At 33.5% G+C, this 13,093-nt stretch overlaps 1 non-coding gene and 1 pseudogene across 1 annotated transcript; one reads left to right on the top strand and one right to left on the bottom strand.

The window, feature by feature from the left end:
- The first annotated feature begins 5,806 nt into the window (after positions 1–5,806).
- Positions 5,807–5,925, top strand: LOC120604784 (uncharacterized; annotated as a pseudogene).
- A 2,897-nt stretch (positions 5,926–8,822) lies between these two features.
- Positions 8,823–8,929, bottom strand: LOC120604757 (U6 spliceosomal RNA). Its single transcript, XR_005653408.1, has one exon. It is a non-coding gene; the product is annotated as a U6 spliceosomal RNA (small nuclear RNA).
- Positions 8,930–13,093: the final 4,164 nt, after the last annotated feature.

Genomic DNA, 13,093 nt, shown 5'->3' with positions numbered 1-13,093 from the left:
GACTGATACTAAAAGGAAAACAAAAAAAGATAAAATGGAATATTAAAATATTCAATTAATAAAAAAGAAGGGAGGATGAAACAACAGATGGGAAAAAACAGGAAACAATTAGCAAAACAGTAGATTTAGCTGCAACTTATTTATTTCAAAATGACAGTGAACGTAAAGAAACAAAATTCCCAATTAAAAACATAGATTGTTAGATTTTTTTAAAGACCTAATTATATGCTGCCTACAAGAAACACATCAAAATATGAAAACGCAAATAAGTTTAGTATGAAATGATGAATCAAATGTGTCATTTAAACAACTAACCAAAGAAAGCAAATATTGTTAGATCAGAAAAAGTAAACTTTAATACAAGAAGCTATTACTTGAAATAAAGAGGGAAATTCCATACTGATAAAAGAGCTAACTCAATAGAGAGCAACAACAATGCTTAACTGATACGCACCTAAGAACGTAGCTCTAAAATGCTTAAAGCAGCAGCTGACAGAATAAAAGGATAAATCCACAATTATATTTGAAGCATTCAACACAGCTTTCCCAGTAACTTATAGAACAACCAGAAAATTAAAATATAAAACATCTAAATAACACTATCAGCCAATTTTACCTACTTAGTATTTATAGCATACTATACCCAAAGGTATAAATACACATTCTTTTCAAGTACACATGTAACATTTATCAAATAAAACATGACTTGGTCCATAAAGCAAGTTTCAACAAATTCCAAAAGTCAAAAGTCATATAGTATATTCTTTCTGACCACCATAGAATTAAATTTGTCCTCACTATCAGAACTATAACTTAAAAATCTCAAAGTATTTAGAAATTAAAGAACAAATTTCAAAAATAATCCATGGGTCAAAGAAATAATTACAATGGAAATTATAAAATATTCTGAGCTGACTATAATGAAAATGCAACCTATCAAAACTTGCAAAATGCAGCCAAAGCAGTATTCAGAAATAAATTTATAGATCTAAAGGTATATATTAGAACAGAATAATGGTTGTAAATCAATGATGTAAGCTTTCAGTGCAAGAAGTTAGGAAAAGAACCTCAAAGAAAATCCAAAAGCAGCAGAAGGAAGGAAATAACAACAAAAAAGCAGAAATCAATGAAATAGAATACACACATGCAGTAGAGTATAACCACAGAGTCAAAAATTATTTTTTGAAATTAATAAAATTAAAAAATCCTAGCAAATCTGAATAAGAAAACAGAGAAAACACAAAATACCAATATCAAGAATGAGATTCTATAAATAACTTTATACCAAATATATGAATACTTAATGAATGGACAAATTCCTTAAAAATGACAATTTACCAAAATATAATAAAGAAGAAATAGAAAATCTGAATAGTCCTATATCTATCAAATAAATTGAAACTGTTCTAACAAAACTTTCCATAAGTAAACTCCAAGTACAGATGGCTTCACTGGTGAATTCTATCGCATATTTAATAAAGAAAAGATACTAATTTTACAAAAATTATTTCAGTAAAAGATAACATTGCCTAATGCATTTATGAGGCCTGCATAACCTGTATATAAAACTTGACAAAGACATTACAAAAAAAGAAAATTACAGACCAATGTCTTTATGAACATAGGTACAATAATCCTAAACAAAATTTAGCAAATGAGATTTATTCTAGGGTAGCAAAGGCAGTTTAACTTTAGAAAATCAACTAATGAAATTTGCCACAATAGTAAAGTAAAGGTGAAAGCCCATACCATTCTCTCAGTAGATTCAGAGAAAGCATTTGATAAAAATGAACACCAGTTCAAAATGAAAACAACTGAAGCTGGGATGGCAGGTAACTTCCTCAATCTAATAAAGAGTATCTAAGAAAATCCCCTAGATAACATTATACCATATGGTGAAATATTGAAAAATATAGCCCTAAAATCAGAAAAAGGCAAGGATCCTCACTATCACCACTTCTATTTGACATTGTATTAGAAGTCCTAGCCAGTGTGATAAAATAAGAGAAAGAAGTATACAGTGAAAAAGATTCAAGTAAAACTGTCTTTACTACAGACAATATTGTTGTTTACATTGAAAAAACATTTTAATCGATAGAAAAAAACACTAAGACTGAAAAGTGAATTCAAAAACATTGCATAATAGAAGTTTAATATACAAAAATCAACTGTATTTGCATATGTTACCAACAATTTTTTAAATGAACTTAAAAAAATACACTTATAATGATATTCAAAAACAAAATATTTAGGAATAAATTTGATAAAAAGATCTGTAAGACATTTATTTATACTGCCAACTATAAATCATTGTGAGAAAATTTAGCAAATGAATGGATATACATAATATTTATGGAATAGAGAAGTTGATATTATTTTAAAGTGGCTATAGTATCAATTTGACCTATAGATTTACCATAATGCTAATCAAAACCCCAAGCAGCATTTTGCAGCTAATCAACAGGCTGTTTCTAAAATTTATATGGAAACCCAAAAGACCTAGCAAAACTATCTTGAAAAGAATAAAAGTAGAGGACTTACATCACTTGATTATAATGCTACAATAATCAAGTACAGTGAGGGTATTAGTGTATTGGTAGACTACAGGTCAATAAAACAGAACAGAAAGTACAGAAATAAATGCATACATGTACAACAATTACGTTTTGACAAAAGATTCAGGTAATTAATTCATCAGGAAATGAAGATCTTTTTTAACAAAAAGTACTGGCACAGCTGGATATCTGTATGGGAAAAACTTTGGCTTTCGTCTCACAACATACACAAAAATTAATTTGAGATTGATCAGGGACATAAACATAAAATCTAAACCTTCAAAGCTTTTAAAAGAAAACATAGGCAAATATCTTCATGAATTTGGGGGAAGCAAGTATTTCGTAAGGGACACAAAAAAATTAAAAACTAATAATTTAATTGTAATTATTAAAATTTAAAAAGCTATAAAATTAAAAACTCATAAATTGGACTTTATAAAAAGTAAAAATTTCTGGTCATCAACATCATTAAAAAAATAAAAAGGCAAGCCATGGAAGGGCTGAATACATTTCTCAATATATCCATTTATAAAGGATTTGGATCCAGAATGAATAAAGAACACAAATCAATGAGGGAAACACAAAAAGCTCTATAAATGGGCAAAACCCTCAAATAGACAGTATACAAAAGAACATGTACAAATGGCCAATAAGCACATAAAAGGAGCTCTACACTATTAGTCATCAGAGAATCCAAATTAAAAACATGAGATACCATGTCATACCCTTTAGAATAACTAAAATTTAAAGGAATGACAATAGTTTCACATCCTTTCCTCTTTCCTGTCCTTCTTCCCTTCCATTCTCTTCCCAAATGATTCAATCCTAGAGCCATTACGTTGAACAGAACAAGATAGGTGTCACATGATAGAGGTTTGGGTTAGAACATCTATCAGAACTCTAACAGGGTGAGGGGGTGACTGTGGTCAGGGACAGTCCAACATGGCATATTGAAGCATAAACAGGGTGAGACAGGTGTTCACACAGAGGAAAGCCCAGTGTTAGATGTCTGAGCCTGAACAGGAGAGCAGAGTCCCTAAGGGAGATGGCCCAACATGGGGAGTTGAGCTGAGTGAGAAGGCTGTCGACATGATGATGGCCCAGCATGGAGAGCCTAAGTGGACTGAGGAGGCATCCTCTTGGACAGGAGGCTCAAAGCAGGTTTTCAGAATGTGAACACAGAAAGGTGGGTGTCCTGGTAGAAGAGCGATATGGAGTGGAGTGTCAGTAAGCATATGGAGGATGACCACATTGGGGAGGGGATGGCAGTGGGCATGGGAGATTGAATATATTCAGCAAGTGATTAAATAAGTAAATATAATAAGTATAACACATGTCAGAGAAAGGAGCTACACATATGGAAAGGGGAAAAACTAAAGTGAACCCAATGAGTAGGACTGGAATTGGAAGTATTGGTGTAGATTCATGGTTTTCAATACATGGAGAGAGGTATAGAAATAAATACAGATGTAAATGTATGTGTTTGGTGTGTGTGTGTATGTGTATATCCACCCATATATTCCCTAATTCTTTCCTGAGAGAGGCACTAGGAGCAGTGATATACCAATAACAATAAGCACACCATTACCTAAATCCGGGTTTCTAAACACCATTTTTCACTAAAAGAAACTAAGCCTCCTTGGAGAAATGGATGATTCTAGGGCTGGGCAGGAAAAGTACAACATGATCTTGGATATTCCTGTGCCAGAAAGCAAATAATTGTTCCAAGAATGTTAGAGACATGTAAAAAGGACACAAAAGCCAGCCTGTAGCATCAAATCTGGTATAATTTGACTATCAAAATAATGATAGTAATGGATTATTCCCCACTGAAGAACATGAGAAATCATGAGTATACACAGATATCAATTAATACATAAACAAATTAAAAGTTTAGGAAGCAATGGAATGGTTACCTAATCTCAGAATACCGCCCCACAAAAGTATTAATTACAATAGGAAAAGATTAAGCCTTGCAGACACCGCCTTATTTAAATGATCAAAGTGAACAACATCGGTAAGAGGACAAATTAGATTCATGTGCTTTTATGACAATCTTGCCAAAGATGCATAACCTTAATGTAATTATTAAAAAAAATCAGACAAACCAAAATTTGGGGCCATTCTACAATATAATTGGCTTAGACATTTCAAAATTTTAAAAAGGGAAACCTGAGAACAGTTCCAGTTTGATGGAGAATAAAGAAATTTGATAATTAAATGCCTCATATACTTTTTGAATTGGATCCTTTTACTAGAAGAGACATTGCTGGGACAACTGTTAAAGCTTGAATTAGTGTCTGAGAGTTAGATGGTTGTAATGCACAAATATTAACTTCCTAATTTTGATGGTTATATAGAAGAATGTCCTTGTTTATATGTACTCATTAAAGAATTATGGGGAGATGGGACATCAGGTTGGCAACTTATTTTTAAAATGATGACAGAAAAAATGTTCTTTTTACTGTTACTTGTAACTTTTGTGATTCTGTCAAAAAAATTTTTTAAATTAAATTATAATCTCTCACACAAAATATCAAATGTTGGTGAGGCTGTGGAGCAGCTGTTCCACACTGTTGGTGGGAGGTTAAATAGTAAACCACTTTGGAAAAATGCGTGTCTGTTTCTTATAAAATTAAAGTTCTACCACCCTATGACCCAGTAATTCCACTCTTAAAAATGTCCACAAAAGGATTTGTCCAGAGTGTTCTTAGCAGGTATATTTGACAAAGCCCCCAAACTAGAAAGAACCCAAATGACCATCAATCAGTGAATGGATAAATAGATTGTTGTTTATCCATACAATAGATGCTATTCAGCAATTAATAGGAACGAACTGCAGATATACAGAACAACATGGATGAATCTCAAAATAATTATGTTGAGTGAAAGAAGCCAGACACAGATGAGTTTATGTTTATGATTCCATTATATGAAGTTCAAGGACAATCAAAACTAAACTATAGAAATTAGAATAGTAGTTGCTTTGGGGGAATGGAGATTGACTGGAAAAAGGCCAGAGAGAATTTTGTGGGTGCAGAACTGTTTTATATCTTGATTGGTTGGTGGTTACATGAGTGCATATATATTAAAACTCATCAAACTGTATACTTAATATCTGTGCTTATTATTCTTGTAAATTATACCTCAATTTAAAAAGCTTTGTGATCTACGGCGGCTGCTGCAGAACAGCCAGGAGGAGAGTGAAAAAAAACAAAAATAAAATAAAAAGCTTTAAAAAATTAAAAATTGTCTATGGCCATGTCACCCTGAATAAGCCCGATCCCATCTGATCTCGGAAGCTGAGCAGGGTCGGGCCTGGTTAGTACTTGAATGGGAGACCACCTAGGAAGACGGGGTGCTGTAGGCATAAAATAAAATAAAATAAAATAAAAATAAAAATAAATAAAAAATAAAAAAATTTAAAATTCACTAAATCATCAGCAGTGGTTTTCTCTAGAGGGTAGATTCTTTCACTTTCCACATTATGTATGTATTTCTGAGGTGTTTGAACTTTTTTCAACAAGCATATCTTAATTATTACACAATTATTACACAAAGACAATTTCTCTAAAGGGTGCTCAAGTAAGTAGTTATTTTAGAAAAAAAATTAAGTTAGATCTTCTTTTAATAGATACCAAAAGAAAAAAAAGTTCAAGAAAGTTGAAGAGTTGATATATACAATCAAGTCATAATTGTTAATTAAGCCATAAATAATAGAAAGTAAAAGTTAATATTTACTCGATTTCTGAATGACAAATAAACTTTCATGCTTAAAACAATGTGAGGAATCTAAAGGAACAGATTTTTGCTGCATAAAAATATTGATGTATAATAAAACAAAAATTAAGTGCAACAGGAAGTTGGGGGATTTATAAAAATATAATATTTGACAGATTTATAGGCAAAGTATGTGAATTCTAGAAAGGAAATAAGAATGGAGGGAAGGAAGAAGGGAGAGAAAGGAAAAAAGAAGGAAAGAAAAAAAGAGTGGAGAGGGGAGGTGTGAAGGGGAGGGAGGGGAGGAGATGGGAGGGAAGTTAGGAAGAAAGAAAAGGAAGGGAGGGGACAAAAATGGCTAATCAACAAGTGAATAAAAAGTAAACCTGAAACTTTACCTACCAAATTAGCAAACTTTTTTTATAGTAGTTGAGAACAGTCATAGAATGGCAAGACAAATTCTTGGTCATTACCTGTAGGAGTGTAAAATTGTCACATTTTTGGAAACAAATCTAGCAATATGTCTTTAATATGTTTATATTCTTTGAACCAGAATGGCACTTTTTGGAATGTGTCTAAAGGAAGTAAAAAAAAAAGTCGCTCTTTTCCGGATTATTCATAGTAGTCAAAATAATAAAAATAACCTAAATAATAACGATGGGACTAATTCGTTAAATCACGAGACAGCTGTTTGGTGGATTATTCTACCTTTAAATAGTATGTACAATGAGTTTTTAATGACGCGTTTTTCTTTTTTATGCTTTTTGAAATGATCATGATAAATTAAAGATAGTATGGCTGGTCTCCAGTTTGGCTCCTAAACAGACATTCTTGGTTGGTGAAAAAACGCTGTCGGTCTCTAGACATACCACATTTCCACCCCCTTTCACTGCATTTCAAATATATTAAACGTTAAATGGTACCTCTGCCCCCATACACGTGTATTGCTCAGCGTTCGTTCAGGAAAACTCAAGCCACTCTACGTCTTTTGGGTACAAAAGGTTTAATACAGCAAAAGGGGCTTACATGATTGTTGGGAGAGCCGAGAGAGCGGACCTTAGGGCAGCTGCTGCGAAGGTAGAAGTGAACGCTGGAAGACTCAGCCTGGAGCGGGTGGCTCCCGAGAACTTGCTGGGAAGCCTCGGTGACTCTCACATCTGTGCAGCATCTGGCTGTCACCATCTCTGGAGAATAATAGGTTCCTTTTTCCTTCTGCCTTCCAAATTCACCCCAAATTCCTTGCATGCAAACTGCAACCTGGAGGGGGGAGCATTCTGGGAAATGTAGTTCTCTGCTGCTCTGAAATGCGTAGGAGAGGGTGCGAGTGATGCTGAGTGCTAGGTCTGAAAATCAGTCCCATACTTACCTGTCAGAGTCAGTCAGGCAAGTAGTCAGGAGGCCACAGTATTAGGGTTGAATAGAAAAATAATCTTGATTATAGATAACAGAGATTGTATTATAAATTTTATTATTAAAATAATTCATTTTCACATGTGTGGCATTCTCAATTTATTTGTAACAAATTTGCAAATCAAAACAGAAGACAAAGCTATAGGATTTGAACGAAGTTATAGAATCTTTTTAAGAAAGTTTAGAAAATGACAATATTTAAAAACTGGTCACTTGAAACCCTCATACACTGGTAGGAATGTAAACTAGCGCAGCTGCTTTGGGAAACAGTCTGGCAGTTCCTCTAGCATGTTTCTTTTAGGGGTGATAAAACTGTTCTAAAATTAGATAGTGGTGATAGTTGTACAACTCTTTGAATACACTAAAAATCTTTGAATTGTACACTTTTAAAATAGTGGTAAAATATACATAAAATAAAATTTATCATCTTAACAATTTTAAGTGTATGGTTCAGTGGCATTAAGTATATTTACATTGTTGTGCAACCACCACCACCATCCATCCCCAGAACTCTTTTCATCTTGAAAAACTAAAACTCCATACCCCATTAAACAATAACTTTCCATTCCCTCCTCTTCCCAGCCTTTGGCAACTACTGTTCTACTTTCTGCCTCTGTGAATTTGACTACTCTAGGGTACCTCATATAAGTGGACTCATACTTTGTCTTTTAGTGACTGGCTTATTTCACTGAGTATAATGTCCTTAAGGTTCATCCATGCTGAAGTATGTGTCAGAATTTCCTTCCTTTTAAAGGCAAGATAACGCTCCATTGTATGTATATACCACACTTTGTTTATCCATTCATCTATTGATAGACACTTAGGTTGCTTCTACCATTTGGTTATTGTGAATAATGTTATGAACATAGGTGTTCAAATAGATTTCAAGACCCTGCTTTCAATACTTTTGGGTATGTACCTAGTAGTGGAATTGTTGGGTCATATAGACATTCTATTTTTATTTTTTCGAGGACTTGCCATACTGTTTTCATAGTGGCTGAAATTTCACATTCTCACAAGCAATGCATATGAGTTCCAGTTTCTCCCCAGCCTTGCCAGCACTTGTTATTTTCTGTTTTAAAGAAATTCTTTTTTATGACAATCATCTTAAAGAGTATAAAATGGTACCTCATTGTGGTAGAGAATTTTTTTTCCACAAATTTGCATGTCATCTTTACACAGGGGCCATGCTCATTTTCTCTGTATCATTCCAATTTTGGTATGTGTGCTGCTGAAGCAAGCACTCATTGTGGTTTTGATTTGCATTTTGAATTCTTAACTTTTAAAGGGTGAATTTTATGGTATGTGAATTATATCTCAATTTAAAAAGCTATTAATTGAGAGACCCTAGTAGCCCTGAACATACCTAATCCCCAGATTTTAGTTTCTAAATGTCTTTCTTCACTAAGGGGACCCAATCTAGGACAGAGAAAGTATGGGGTGAGCCTGTGACATTTCATTGTGCTGGAAAGCAAAGAAGTGCTCAAATAATGATGGGATATGTCTAAAAGACATTGGCCAAATTTGGGACAATCCAAGCATCAAAATGAATGACTGTAATTGACTGCAATATATTCTATAAATAACAATCAATGAATTCATGGTAATCACAAGGAGAAAAAGAGAGAAAAGTGATTATAGAAGAGTACTAGTGAATAGATGTAAAAGAAAAGAGAATTTAAAAACCACCATTTTGCAACTGCTAATGAAATAATTGGCTCAAATAAAGATCGGTCATAGATGCTACAGCCATTAAGTGAACAATTATTAGGAAACCAAATATTCACATGGTATCGTCTACTAAAACACTCATTGATTGCAAATGAAAACATATACCTTCGCAATGGGGAAATCTGGCAAACACTACTGTCAACAAGTGATCAAATTCAACATCACCAATTATAGAAAAACTAGATATATGTGTTTCCTAATATGACACAATATCACACACACGACATCAACTATTACATATTCTTACTAAAACATGTGGTCTGAATGTAATCAAGCGTCTCTAGATAGGATCTTCTTTTCTCAGGAATTCAGAGGATAATGGGACAAGCTAAAGGACACCAGGTAGGACATTCTATAAGGCAATTAACTTGAAATCTTAAAAAATTTAATACCATAAAAAAAGCAGCAGCAGCATAGAGACTGCTGTAGATTAAAAGACACTCTAGAGGCCTAATTAAACAATAATAACAACAAAATACCATACCTGTGCAGTAAGGTCCTCCTGCTGGCTACATATAGATTTTGTAAATTGATGCTAAAATGATTAGGTACATTATTTATCATGCTTCAGTGATAATCTAAAATATTTATTGTTAATACTATTTAATGAATGGAAAATTTTATTGAAATCTTTCATATTCCCTCCCCTACAGAAAAAGATATCATAATCACATAAATGACTGTCCACGAAAGCATATAATATAGCATGTGCTTCAAGATATTTGTATGATTTATCATTAAATCACAGATTCAGCCCGGAAGAAAACAGAAATGTATGGAATAATTTTTCATTTCACTAGGTATGCAAAAACCTGTTATTGTCATTAACTGTAGTATGGGCCACTCCATACGTAATATTTCTAGACAAAATTAAGCTTTTAAAATAGCACTGTCTAAAAGAAATATAATGCAAGCCACAAATGTGAGCCCCAAATTTTATATTTTCTAACAATCATATTAAAAAGTAAAAAGAAACAGGTAAAATTTTAATAACATATTTAACTCAATACATTCAAAGCATCATCATTTCAATAAGTAATCAATATAAAAGTTAACCTCCTTCACTGTACTATTTTTGAAATCTGGTGTATAATTTACACTTTTCAGCACATTTCAATTTGAACTGGCCACATTTCATATATTCAATATTGGCTTATATGTTGGAAAGTGCAGATCTAGAATACAAATACTGAACTACTGAATCTAAATAAAATGAGTTTTAAGTGCTATAGATGAACAGCATCAAATACAAAATGTTTAAAAGTGAACTTTCCTAATATATACTTTTGATTTGCTTTTGCACTAGAATTTTTTTCAGGGATGAAAAACTAAGCTGAAAAATTCCGTTTACCTACCAAGTGACTAACATTTTTGCATTTAGGATAAAAAAGTGGAGATAACAGTTGGTAGAGGAAAAGAACCTTCAATTTTACATATATGCATTACAAATCATTAAACACTGAATTAGCTTATAATACAGTTTGCTTACCATAAGTGTCTGAATGCGAGGGACATAAATATTCCAAATTCTGCCAATTCTCCCTTCAAACCTGCCTTAGCATTTTTCCGTTTAGGTTCTCACTGCCCAAGCCTAAACCAAAGTTCTTTTTCACGGGCACCTGGGCTGGTAGAGAATGCTTCTCTCTGTTTTCTTTGCTTAGGAAGTTGTCCCAGCCCTGCCTCACAGATGCCACCAGATCTGTCTTTCCTTTTCACATTCCTGCTGCACAAATACTCCTGGAGGTGCAGCTCCACCACCTCACTGCGTCCCAGCCATCCTGGATGCAAGGTTTTTATTATCTGGCCGAACCCTGTCTTTCTACCTTGAATGCCACCCACCTTCCCTCAGTATCCCACGCTCAGCCCTGATGTTGCACTTTCTGTCATGCCATTTCCCTCAGCTAAGACATTCACTCCTCCTTCTGTCTAGTTAAGTCCTATCGCCTTTCCCTGCCTGTTGTAAATTTCATTTCTTTCAAGGAAGCTTTGCTGTCTTGACTGTTGGCAGACTACTCTCACCTCCTTCTGCTCATGCTGGGTCACCTGTTGTCTAATGCCACTTACTGTCTCAGGATTTTCCCCATGTGTATCATAAGCTTGCTTGTGAGCCTGCGGTATCAGGTCACGGAGTCTCACATATTATTGCCTCTTTGGCAGCACCCCATGTGGGGCTGAGGAACAATATGCACTCATAGATACTCACAGAACTGCCTTCTCAAGGCTTCTCCACAATTTAGAGATATCTAGAAATTATAAAGACATACATAATGCTTGCATTTGAAAAAAGCGTGAGACCCATGTCACTTCTGCTCATATTTCACTGATCCGAGACCAGCATGATATCACTGGGGTTGGGATATACTCCTTCTTGAGGAATTTCTACAAATTGCAGGGCAAGATATATAATTCTTATCCAGGAAAAAGGAGTCAAATAATCAAGAACAATAATATACTACTAAAGCATATCCAAACAATAAGGGCATTTTCCTACTTAATCACAACCCGTTGTCACCTCTAACAAAATAAACAATAATTCCTTAATATCATTTAATATCCAGTCTATATTTTAAAATTTCCAAATATCTCAAAGCTATATTTAAAATTCACTGTATTCAAACTAGAATCCAACTAAGGACTAATGTAACATGGTTACATGTCTTTACGTCTTTTAAAATCTAGGACAGTCAGGAGCCTCCATTTTTTCATCATGACGTGTTTTGTCAAAATACTAGAATAGTTGTCCTAAAGTATGTTCTACCTGCTGGATTCATTTGACTCCTCATGGTGTCAATTTACCCTGATCTATCTTTGTATTTCTCATAAAATAAAATTAGATCTAAGTAATCAGTTAAACTCAGTTTAAACATTTTTGGAAAGAATATTCATAGATAACACTGTACTGTTCATGTTACATCACACCAGTAAGCATATGTCTTGCTGTCTTACCATGAAGGATAAGATTGATCATTGGGTTAAGGTGCAGACAACCTGATGCTTCCGGTGAAGATTTTTCCCTCTTGGAATTATACCTGTGATGTGAGACTTGAACTATGTATCTCTCCACCAATCTTTCATTCCGAGGCTTTGGCATTCATTGATGAGCCTGCCTAACTTAATTTTTTTTTTGGTTGTAGTAAAATGATTATTTTAATCATTACTTCCAATCATTGGTTAGCTGGCATTCTTGTATAAAGAGTGCTTTCTTCATCATCATGTCTAGTATATATATGAGACAGATAGCCATTAGATTAAAATGAAAACTTTTAGGACCTTATACATTGAGTTTTTCATCTTTTTAAAAATGAATATTATACCATGAACAATTTTCTATATATTTTTTGAAAATAGTTTTGATGATTGTATAATATGAATCATGGTAATGAATGACTATGATGAGTATTAATTTAACAAAAATATACAGGATCTGAGCATTATAAAAGTTTTTCATATTTCCTTGACTTTCATGGCCTTGACATTTTTAAAGATTACAGGGAGAGTATTTTATAGAGTATCAGTCAATTTGAATTTGTCTAATAATTTCTCATGATTAGATTTAGGTTATACATTTAGAATTTCTATCTGGCTCTTTAAAAAAGTTTTCCTATTTCTTCATTGAGATTCTCTGTCTGTTCACTCATTTTGCCCATATATATATACATTTTTTTTTTACAGGTTCT

This window comes from Pteropus medius, unplaced genomic scaffold, assembly GCF_902729225.1.
Source record: "Pteropus medius unplaced genomic scaffold, Ma_sr-lr_union100, whole genome shotgun sequence".
In the NCBI taxonomy this organism is placed as follows: domain Eukaryota; kingdom Metazoa; phylum Chordata; class Mammalia; order Chiroptera; family Pteropodidae; genus Pteropus; species Pteropus medius.
This window is presented reverse-complemented; position numbering and strand designations above follow the sequence as displayed.